The 10,193-nt window shown below is 44.6% G+C and overlaps 2 protein-coding genes across 9 annotated transcripts in view; one reads left to right on the plus strand and one right to left on the minus strand.

Annotated features, from left to right (window-relative positions):
• The window catches only part of Qin (tudor domain-containing protein qin), a 150,718-nt gene that overhangs the window by 39,949 nt on the left and 100,576 nt on the right, over positions 1-10,193 (minus strand). The gene's annotated exons all lie outside the window — the stretch shown is intronic.
• The window catches only part of LOC139769171 (uncharacterized), a 63,052-nt gene that overhangs the window by 30,181 nt on the left and 22,678 nt on the right, over positions 1-10,193 (plus strand). The gene's annotated exons all lie outside the window — the stretch shown is intronic.

Consider the following 10,193-nt stretch of genomic DNA (forward strand, 5'->3'; position numbering starts at 1 on the left):
CGCAAATTATTTTGATGCGGCCGCGAGAAAATGAGGAAAAGGAGAGACACGCGGGATGAGAATCTCACTCGCGGCCATCTGTGCCCCGCGGATCATTTGGGGCGCCGCGTGTAACGCGATTTGGCAAACGACACACGCGGCGCGGTGGGTGTCGTCCAAAGTTTTTCTTTGTTATGCATATACGGCGTAATTAAGCGCGGCAACTAGCAGCGCGAGGGCGGCTGCATTATGCACGCGTCGCGCGAAAGGAAAAGGGAGGAAAGAAAAAAAAAGATGCCGTGACGCTCTGCAACCAAATGAAGCCGCGACCTCGAGGCGGCCACTTTCAGGCTCTCTCTCTCTCTTCTCTCTGCTTCTTCCCGGCTCTCTTCTCCGGTCTTCCTGCAGCATTGTAACGGGCCGCGCGATTGCCATGCTACACGTATAGGTCCTCCGCACTCGCGATTTCTGCGGTTCTGGTCGCCGCGAGCACGCGGAAATCGCGTTCACGGCGCTACGTGTACGATTTTGCTTACGTCGCGGCTCTCTTTCACCCGGATTGGTTCTCGGAAATCTCGGGGCGAGCGGGAAAAACTGCCGCGAAGTCGCGAGAAAGGAAGAAGCCGCACACGCGTACGACGGCGTAACGCCGAGCGCCCCGAGATCCTTTCCGTTCGCGCCACGTGTTGCCACGTGAATACGAAGCTAGTTTTGAGAGGAAGAAAAGGGTAGTTATACCGCAGCGATGAAGACCGCAACGGGGTAGTAAAACCATAAAGCAGTATATCCTCGCGCGAAAGTCAGTCCTCCGCGTATTTCCTCCTCGATATTACTCTAAATATACCTTCTCTATGCCCTCAGTTTTCAGTACATTGTACATTTCCAGGGAATACGTATATCATTATCAAATCGCCGGCAGATTTACGCGTGTGAACGGGTTAACCTTTCGTACCAACGCCTACCTCGACGCGAATGTAACAGTAAACAACAAACGATGAATATTTTACTCCGTTATTATTGTGCCGGGAGTAATTAGACGGAAGTCGCGGCAGAATGCGCCGCAACAACTTAATTCCGCGCGGCGTCAATAAGCTCCTGGATAGACGAGAGCGAATAATAAATCACGGACGTTGAGCATTAACGAAACGAACAAAACGGTTCGCACGGTCGCGGAATCAAATTTTAACAAAAGGCGGAGGAATGTTCATTGAAAGAGAAAGAAAAAGGGTGAGAGAGAGTGAGAGACACTGCACTCGGTTACGCTCTCGCGTTGCAACGTTACGAGATCTTTCACCGCCGCGCGTCTAACTCGAGCGTGCGGATTGCGGATTACGTAAGGCCGTGAGGCGCGTTTACGTAAGGTCTTAGCCGTTGCGGTTCTCTGTCAAATAAACCGGCACGGTCTGTCCCTTACGCGTGTGCTCGGCCGCGGATCTCACCGAGAGAATAGCGAGATCCGCGCGGATACTCTCCGAGGAGCTTTCGGAAGAAGCGAGACGCGCCTTTTGAGCGATCGACGCGTGTCTCTGGATTCCGTTTACGGATTCGCGAACTCATCGCCTTTTACGCGTCCTCCAGCTTTGAGGAAAGCTTGAAACCTTGTCAGCGGTGTTAGCACATGGTGCCGTTAATTTGAGCTAATGTTTCCAGCCGAGGACACCTATCTCGTAATTTCAAATGACGTTGGTTGTGCAGAATATGGGTCGAGGCGGTGTTTCCGCTGTCGCGGATGGCTGGAGGTAACACGTGTTGAGACTCTTCCGAGGATAAGATTAAACAGCGAGGAGAAACTATCCCCCCCGTACCCACCGGAGGCGCCGTTTCCCTCCAAAGTGCCTCCAAAATAGCGATTAACACCCTGTTCAAAACGTCTGTTGCCGAAACGGGCTTACAACGCGTTCTCGGTCGAGGAAAGGAGCGCTCGTTCGTTATAAAAGCGCGAACGCGAGTTCGAATTGAGTCGCGATGCTTTTATGAAGTTAGGAGACATAAAAAACGAAGCATGTGCGTTCATGTCTTCTTAAGGAAAAAAATGACGAGAATTCCGATGGTATGTTTCTTACAAAATTGCACGTAACGCGAAAGTCCGCTCGACGCGAGAGTATCGCGCGAGTCTGCGTCGCTGGAACAAATCGGAAGTGTGCTTCTCCAAAAAAATAGAAAGAAGGAAAAAAACACGTGCGCTTTTTTGCATACGAGAAAATACTGTGGTGAAAATGAAAAACAGAGATTTGCATTACACCTCGTTACCGCGTGACGAGCTGCCTTTGAATTCCGCGATACAATTATATTTGGAGATGCAGGTGGGCTCCATATTTTTTTCCCTCACTCCCTCTTTTCCTCCCTCGACGGGAACACGCGCGCTTCGCTAATGGACCTCGCACGCGGCAACCGCATTCGATGCGTCCGGTCGCATTGTTTCTTTTATGACACTCATTATGCGTGAGCCGCGCTATATCATGTACTTAATAACGTCGAGGGAAGTACATTATACAAAACAGCGGCGGCAATGAAAAAACAGCCTGCCTCTTTATACAGTTTGTTACATTTAGGAATTTGCTATCGCGACAAATGTATTTCTCTCGTTTCCGAATATATACTTATTTTATGTTGTTTATTTACGTTCATGTACATATTTTATTCTAGCGTATTGCACATAGATGTTTTATATTCATTGCGCCTAAATTTAGATTACTTGCAATCACTACGATCATCGAAAAGCACATATTGATATACTTTCAAAACGACGCCCTTTAAGCTTGAGATTTACTTGTCGTGTTTGCTTCTTCGCGAGCAGTTTCGAGATTTCTGAAAACCGCTATTCATCGCTTCAATTCGTCGTTCTGTTGAATTCCACGATAAATTAAATCTCGATACAGCGAGATCGCGCGACCGTTCGATTCGATCGCAGTGTCGACCAAATAAAAACATCATTATCACGGAGCGGCGACAAAGGCGGAGCAAAATCTTTTACAGCGAGTTCCATTATCCGGCGGCGGGCGCGAGCGTTTTCACGCTCGAAAATGGAGTCGTTAAGCGGGACGCCTTCTCGTATCCTTTTGTCCAGAAACTCGTCCTCGTTTCGGGGATACGTGGACGGCGGGATTTCCGTGTATCGCGCGACAGCGCAACGTTTCCCTCGCAGCTTGCCGACAGGACGGAAAATTCGCCGGTTTCGATTCCGCGGTAACGACGATCTCGATTACTCCCGCTGGACGCAAAGGCGACGGTGCCTCGTGCCTTCTCTATCGACATTGTCATCTCCCCCTCCCTATCTTATTCGAAGTTGCAGAAAGAGAGGATGCATAATTCGGTAGCCGATATTAGGTCTCATTGTTACCGGATTCGGTACGCGCGCGAGCATTTGCAGATACGCTCTAGCCGATGGAGCGTGCCGATAGAGTAAGGAATATCCTGTGCGAGAGAACAGCTGAATCGTGCGGCTGGAAGGAAGGAAGGAAGGAAGGAAGGAAGGAAGGAGGAAGGAAGGAAGGAGGGAGAGAGGAAGGAAGGAAGGAGAGTCGTTCTTCGAGAGGTGGAAATGACATTTGTATGCATTGCGACTCGTATTACAGTACAACCAACTCGATCCAACACGTCTTTTTCTCTCTCCTCCTCTCTCTATCTATCTCTCTCTATCTATCTTTCTCCCTGTGTCTCGAGTCCTCATCTCCTACGAGTTACTCCATGATTACTGTTTTCCTATGCCACGGCGCGCCTCCTCGGTTCCTTATACAGGGAAACCGCGCTACGTCGTCGCGACGACGTCACGCCACCTCCCCATTCACGTTCGCGTGTAGGATGACAAACAACTGGAGCTGACCCCACAATGCGATAGGGAATCAAATCGAACTTGGCGAGAATCGCGCGGACGATGTGCAAACCTTCATTCTCAGAGAGATAGTCTCCTACCCTTAATTAATAGATACTCTATATCATGGATTGGGATACGGTATTACGCTTTTGCTCCGCGCTTGTATCGAAGATAGAAATATCAAAATCAGCTGGAGCAAGTTACAGACTGCATGTAAATTTCACATTATTAAGCAAGAACATCGAGAACTTGCAAGCTCGTGCAAGCTTCGCGGCGCAGGTTATACGCATGTCGAGGAAAGTCGATAATATCTGGATTCGGCACTCTATCGTATATCTATAAAATGGCATTGAAGTATCGGTTCCTCGCATATCGCATCTAATACATCACTCGCTTCTTTCCTTCTTGCTCCGTTCCTCCGTACTCTCGTCGGCATTGCAAAAGGTTCGCGAAAGCGCCAAGAGGGACGCGCGCGAGTATTTGATCCTTGAACTCCTCTCTCGAGCACGCAAGAAGGAAACTGTCGGGATGAAGTGTTCGGTATTCTGTGAGCTTACGCGCGCGTTCCCCCGAAGCGCTGGGCGAGTTCTTGATCTAGAATTTCTACGGAAACCGGTGCACAGCTTAGTAGACGCGAATATAATCCTCGGATAAAGAGTAATAATATTTCCCGCAAATTACGCGGTTTGTGAAAAATTTTTGTTAAGAAGAGAAAAATTATCTCTGCAGGAGAAATCAAACTTAATTAACACATTCACCGTAAAAAAGCCGATTTTCCGTTCATATCGGATTAGAGATGATTTTATATTAAAACATACAATGTGTGAGAGAAATACAATTTATAGTATTGAATTTATAGTGTTGAGTTACATTAAAAATATGATAAGTAATATTTAATTTTTTTTACTATCGCCCCATGACACTGATGATCGACAAAGCAAAAAATTCAGTGTCGGTCACCAATAACTTAATAAAAAAAAAAAATTATACGAGAATTAAATATACCTACTTATTAGCTTTAAAGAAATTAAATATCTCATTAAATTCAGATAAGCAGTAAAATTGAAACTGAAATAGATTCGCACAGAACAGACAAATAACTGACTTGCTTCAGCTAGTTACGAGGAGTTCGCGAGAGAACGATGCGTAACGCTGCGAATCAATTAATTTTTGCTGAAAAGAACGAAAAGAGAGAAGGGGCTCGCGATTCGCCCGCGAAAAAACTTCGGTAATGCATCGCGCTGTCGGTCGCATTACAAGCGCGAACTCGTTACAGGAACACCATCTATCACGCGGTCCGACTGCGGAAGATTTATCTCGGGCGATTATCCGAGGATAAATCTTCGTTGCCTCATTTTCGCGGCGCCCCTGAAGTTAGCGGTAGACGTCCCGAGGTCAGGCGCCGGCGCTCATTTTCATTCTTTTCGGCTGCCGCGTATGCGAGATGCAGCCGTTTAAAAAGATGATTCCGCAGCGCGGAATTGATGGGCCGACGCGTGCCGAGTCATCGACGATCGTTAAGAGAGTCACTGGCCGCGGGGATGAGAGATCGAAAAGCAAGCACTCCTCCAGGACATCAAAGTCCGCCTAAGACCGCCAGAGAAGCGATTCACTTCGAATTCTCCGTCCGTTTGGCTCGCGATTGAGCGCGAGGTCACGTTTGGCGTACAAACGCAACGCCGCGAGCTCACGCAATCGTCGCGCGAGGTGTGCGGCGTACGTGAAGAGACTATAATATAGCGACGTCCGCTAGTAATCGATGTCTCTGGATGGCGATAAATTAACTGCTGAAATCTTTCAGGACATTAACCACATTTACACGAAATGACGCTTACTCATTGAAATAATAATTATTTCAAAGAACGTTAACCGCGCGCGATTAGGGATAGCGTATTTAATATCGTATTCAATCTCGCGCCAGGTTTGGCTGGAGCAGAACTAACACACAGAAACTGAGCCTATTCCGCCCGAGGTGAATTTTAATTAAACGTTAATATATGATTCGCGAAAGTCAGAAAAACCAAATTGTTTCTATCGCGATTATTGTTAACGTGATTTAAAAAAAAAAAGATACTGAGCGATATATTGTTCTTTCAAATTGTGATAAAAATTAATTTTTTACCGAAAAATATCGAGCAAATTGTACCGTCGAGTTGAGCTCAATGATCATTAATGCCATACATTATGTAACAAGAGATATAAAAAAAAAAATCATTTAATGTGTGAAGTTACAAGGTTTTCATATCTATTTTCGTTATTGAAATTATTTAAAAATTGCCATTAAAATTCAATTTTCCTTGTTACCGTTTAGATTCGCTGCCGTTTATTGCAGCCACAACCGATATAAAAAATTCGTGGCATGTCCGCCCATGACGTGACGCCGCGCCCGCACCGGTGAGGATGTCGTGCCTAAGCGCTCGTGCTTTTAACGATGCCACTCGCAGCGGATCGAACGGCGATACTCTTGCGAAACGGGACAAGCGGTGTCTGCAATTCGCCCGGATAACGCTCGTCATTATAAAAAGGCCTCCCCCATTACCGCTGTCTACGAGCACCGCACCGAGATGTAATCTGCTTTATATAATAGGATAAGACTTTTATTGACACATAGTTTGCGACGTACCGGACGATCTAACCAGACTGGAATGAACGTTAATACGGTTTCGCAATCGCATCAAGTCTGGATCGGACCTCTTTACATTCATAAAAACTTCAATAATAATATCGTAACACGAATCTCACACTAATTCCAATTTAATCTCGGTGTTTTCCGAAGGATTCGATCTCCTAATAATACTCACGGCCATCGATCGGTTTTGACGTACCGAAAACTTGCCAAACAATGAGATCGCGTTATTCGCCTTGTACTATAAGCGACGAGAAATACGCCGGACTCGCCGAGCGAGAAAGAAGGGAACAAGGGCTCTACATTGGCGCCGCGAGAGGCTTTGTGCGAAACCGCGCGCGCGTTACTGTGCTGTGACGAGATGACTCGTCACTGTCAATGTAAATCAAGCACCCCGTGTCTCGTTTTTATTTTCGCTTCCGCACTTTGCTCGCGCGCACGCGTGGGCGTGTTCCGCGTCTCCACCCCCGGTTTCCTTTCTTCTTTTTTATACAAATTCAACCTTATTGATTTCTACATCAAAAAAACAGCTCATTCTCTCGTTCCGCTCGTTTGCTCGCTCGCTCGTGCACTCGCGGAGAGAGCCCCGTTGCTGCATCTCCATGGAAACCGCAAATTAAACGCGCGACGTAGAGTAACGACAGGTGAATCGGTCCAAAGGGTGAACCGAATTTTAAATTAAAAGCTCGCATGTGCTGGCTAACTTTCGCCGGCTTTAACCTAACTTACTGTGCTTGCCAAAGGCTAACTCTCCCACGCTGTCGTGGCGCGTGTTTGGAGTCCGATTCACCCTTGATTATTATACAATTGAGAAAATTAGAGAGAAAAGCGTTACTAGTGCGACGTACTACTAAATCCGCTTGCGTTATATTTCACTTCATATTGCGTTACCATACGATGTTATAGATTTGAGGCACGTATACAACCTTTTGTTAGAAACCCTGCCTCTTTTTATCAATTCTAAGAAAAGATCTTATGCTCAATCTCTGTATACTAAAGATTAGATTATCTCGATGACGTTCGGATGGAACCGAGAAGTAAATCGGCGCGATAAATTAAATATTCTAACACACTCAGTTCACTTCCTAGGCTGCGTTCGAAAACTTCACTCGGATGCACACCAGCGTCGCGCGCGCGTGTTCTGTCCTTGTTCAATTTTTAGTAAATAACAAAGATAGAACGACGCGGTATGCATCCGAGTAAAGTTTTCGAACGCAGCCCTAGAAGAGGCTACTTGCAAAAATACTGAGTACTCGGTCGCGACAAACAGATAAATATCGTTCCAAATGTTTTCTAAACAACTAGAGCTACAGATACCCCTTTGGGCCCACGCTGGTTCCGCAACATATTATTTTTGTATTACTATTACTTCAATATATTTCAGTGCATTATCATTACAATTTCATTTTTTTGCAAACCTATTTTCAGCATATTATCATATTATTATCATTACTTCAATATATTTTCAAGAGTATTGCTATCATAATTTCTTTGTGGTATCACGTCTCCAGCGCTCTCGCTATCCCGAGCTTTGCCGGTATATATCAGGCAGACTCAAAACTAAAGAGTAACATTTTGGACCGGCAGGCCGAGATCAGCCGGGACGCAACACTAATAATCTTGACGAGGGTCTCGCGACATAAAGAAAGAGAAAATCCGAAAAGAAAAGTACGACTGTAGAATAGATGTGAGTTTTATTCGACAGCGCGCCGGATAAACTGACTAGCTTTTAAAAATATATAAACCATAGTAATGACTAACAAATATTTCTAATTTTTACCTGGTTTCAAAATTTAATTTGGTAACATCTCTTTTATTAATAATTAGCTCGACTTTCATTAAAAACTTGCCGCTCCGTTTTGCAGTATCATTTAGGAGAATATTGTTAAGCGCAGATCTAATCCCTTGGCTTTTAACTGACTGACGAAAAACAAGACGGCCGTTACAAGCTCATCCCGGACGTCCCGGACGTTAATCCCTCGCGACAGAAATTATGCGCGAGTTTATAAGGAACTCTTCATTATAAGAGACTCTTCACTGGATATTTCATTGCGCAATCACAGTTTAAAGTGAAAATATTAAAATGTCATCATTCTCGAGATTAGAAGATTGACTTGGAAAAATGAAAACTATTAATCACACTTAATCCCCGGACTTTAAACTTCAAAAAGTGAAATAAATTGATTTGTGTGCGTCTATATTCGTAATTATTTCTGTTGGATTTAATTATATCGAGCAATTATGTGAGAACAAAATTCAAACAGCAATTACCAAATATCTGTTTTCTATTGGAATATTATAATGTGATAGATAAACTCTGAACTAGTGCAGCCAGAGTTCAGCAATAGAAAACAGACCCATTATTTCGAATAAATAAAACAATAACAAAAGATACATTCTCCGGAGAGTTTCTTGGAGATAAGCGTCTTCCTTGTTTTTCCATGGATGTGTGTACGAAAGAACCTGCACATTATAATATCCGCTATTTTCTTTGTGGACATTTCACTGATTATGACGGCGCCGAGGAAACTTTTTCCAACCACGAAAAGTGGCGCGTCCACGCTCCCGTGCGCGAGTTAAGTTCGAAATCGTTGAATTGACGTAACTTTGAAACTCCGACTCCGAGCGACCTCGTCACTCTTTTCTTTATGGAATAATTAGCGAAACTTTCGAAGCGTCCCTGCGCCCGACATGCCATCCACCTTGTCATGTTTGGTCGACATGCACGTTTTTGCCGTCCGCGTCATTCTCGGAAAACCGGAGGGAGGGTCACCAGATGCCGAGGCGTTTCCGACAAAAATGTTGAGTTCGCGCGGACACCAGGATTTGCGGGCTAAAATGTGCTAATTTCAAAAACGCAACGAAAGCACTGCGAGCCTGACTTAAATACGAAAATGGAAACAGAGATTTACTTATGAACCATCGTGCATACGGTACTTAATCGTTAGAAAAAAAATATTATAAAAATATTATTATAGTTTTGTATTACATTAATTTCGTTTAATAATAAAATACGTAATTATTAAGTTTTATTTATTAATTTATGATCTTAGCCAAAGGTATCAAGCCGGGGATTTCTTTAGAAAGTGTACGAACTCGTATTTCTATCGGTATTAATGCGATAAGTTGCGGCTTCTGTATGATTACGGATTACGTAAAATAACGTGTGTGTATGCAAAGGATGTAAAATCTTAGGTATTACTGTCGCGAGATAATAACCGAAATTATGGCGGGCACAACGCCGATGCTATATTCGCGCGAGATTTTTAGAAAAAGGTGCTACTACGATAAAAGACGATTTTCTCCTGTGAATTCCAAACAACGCTTACAATCGCGCATGCGGGGTCCATTCGCTTTACAAATGCAATGCGTGCCTCATTTATTCATACCTGCTGGCGATTAATTATACGGCGTATAATACACAGCGGCGATTAAAAATTAAAATATTGTAATAACTCCTAGTGCAGGAGAGAAAGAGAGGAGGGGAAAGAGAGACACCGCGCGCGCAATGAATCGACACAGAACGCGGAACGTGCCTAGTGTGTTATTCACGATACGCTTGTACGTGCAAGTTAATGCGGTTCGGTCGTATTATGCTACCGACTAACTGTGTATTTTAGCGAGATTAATGAGTTCAAAATATGGAGGTCATTAATATCAGATCGCTCCGCGCGTCGACGGTGCCACGGTTAAGCGATTTTTTCTTTCTGGCAAGCGTATCCATAAACGTCATTACGCATTTAATAATAATGACGCTATCATTATGCTTTATCA

This window comes from Temnothorax nylanderi, unplaced genomic scaffold (genome assembly GCF_030848795.1).
Source record: "Temnothorax nylanderi isolate EJ_2023f unplaced genomic scaffold, tnyl_v1.0 TNYL_tig0020_pilon, whole genome shotgun sequence".
NCBI lineage: Eukaryota > Metazoa > Arthropoda > Insecta > Hymenoptera > Formicidae > Temnothorax > Temnothorax nylanderi.